Here is a 1127-nt window from a genome sequence, read left to right as displayed (position 1 = left end):
GGGCCTTTTCCGACTCTCGTTGATCCACGCTTAAGTAGGCGTGTCAGAGGAGCTGGTCTCGCTGCGCACGCGCAAGCGAGCGCGTCGGCAGAGCGCGACGGAGACGAGGCGAGCGCACCCTTTGGGGCTTGAGCGTAGAGTGGGAGGAGAACGCACGCACGGAGAGCGCGCACGTCATAACGTGATGACGAAAGATGCCGCGGTGATTTTAAAAATTCAAAGCGGATAGGCGGTAACGCGCTGGAGGTGGCGGTCCTTGACGCAGTCTCGACTTTTGGCGGCTCTATGACCCTTCCAGGCCCCTACCCTGCTGGTTCCGAGCCCCGGTGTCTGTCTTACTCTTAAGGTGCCAGACAACTGGAAAGGTAGGAAAGCCTTTAAGAGCCAAGCAGAAGATTTTTATATTTGCTCCTAGAGTCATAGGGATTCACTGAAATGTATTGAGTCAGAGCTGTGCTTTAGGAAAGTCGGTTAGACAGCTGAGTAGGGGGTGGATTGCAGGGGGATGCTTTTTGGCCCAGATGGAGTAGAAAGAGCTTTGCATCATGGAGCCAGAGGTGGTGTGGGTCCAAGTTCCGATCTGCCACTTGTTATCTGTGTTAGCTTCTCTCGTGAGTCTCGGCCTCCTATTCTGTACCATGCACGATGAGTCTGGAATTGACCCCGCCTGTCTCTCCTTAACTCTGTTACAAAGCTTTCTGGCTCTCACCAAACACCTCAGAATAGAACACAGGACAGTAAGTGAGAAAAGGGAATTAGCTTGGTAGAAACTGGATCCTGGGATAAAATTGTTACCTAGGTAACCAGGGAGATGGAACAAAGCCTTTTAAGAACTGGAGACTAGAAAAAGTATTTTTGCTTATATACTAATACTAAATACAACTAATGCTGAAAGTATTTTTGCTTTATTTAAATAATGTTTAAGTGAACATTACTAATACTAATCAATTGTCAAGCATTTTATTAAATACCTACTACTAATGTCCTAGGGGCACAAAGGCAAAATTAAACTGTCACTGCTTATTGTTTAAGTGAGGGAGGCAGTAGATACAAAATGCAAGTTAATTTTGTGGGAAAGGCACTATCAACTGGAGGTTATCAGGAAAAGTTTCGTGTAGATGGTGGCA

The 1127-nt window shown here is 46.9% G+C and overlaps 1 protein-coding gene across 2 annotated transcripts in view; it reads left to right on the top strand.

The window, feature by feature from the left end:
- The first annotated feature begins 109 nt into the window (after nt 1-109).
- NDC80 (NDC80 kinetochore complex component) overlaps nt 110-1127 on the top strand; it is a 55183-nt gene continuing 54165 nt past the window's right edge. Inside the window, exon 1 of one of the 2 annotated variants that reach the window (XM_036735910.1) lies at nt 110-365. The gene's annotated coding sequence lies outside the window, so the exon portion shown is untranslated. The remainder of the gene's footprint in view (nt 366-1127) is intronic. The other variant, XM_036735918.1, reaches the window with a different exon arrangement.

Source organism: Trichosurus vulpecula, chromosome 1 (genome assembly GCF_011100635.1).
Source record: "Trichosurus vulpecula isolate mTriVul1 chromosome 1, mTriVul1.pri, whole genome shotgun sequence".
NCBI lineage: Eukaryota > Metazoa > Chordata > Mammalia > Diprotodontia > Phalangeridae > Trichosurus > Trichosurus vulpecula.
This window is presented reverse-complemented; position numbering and strand designations above follow the sequence as displayed.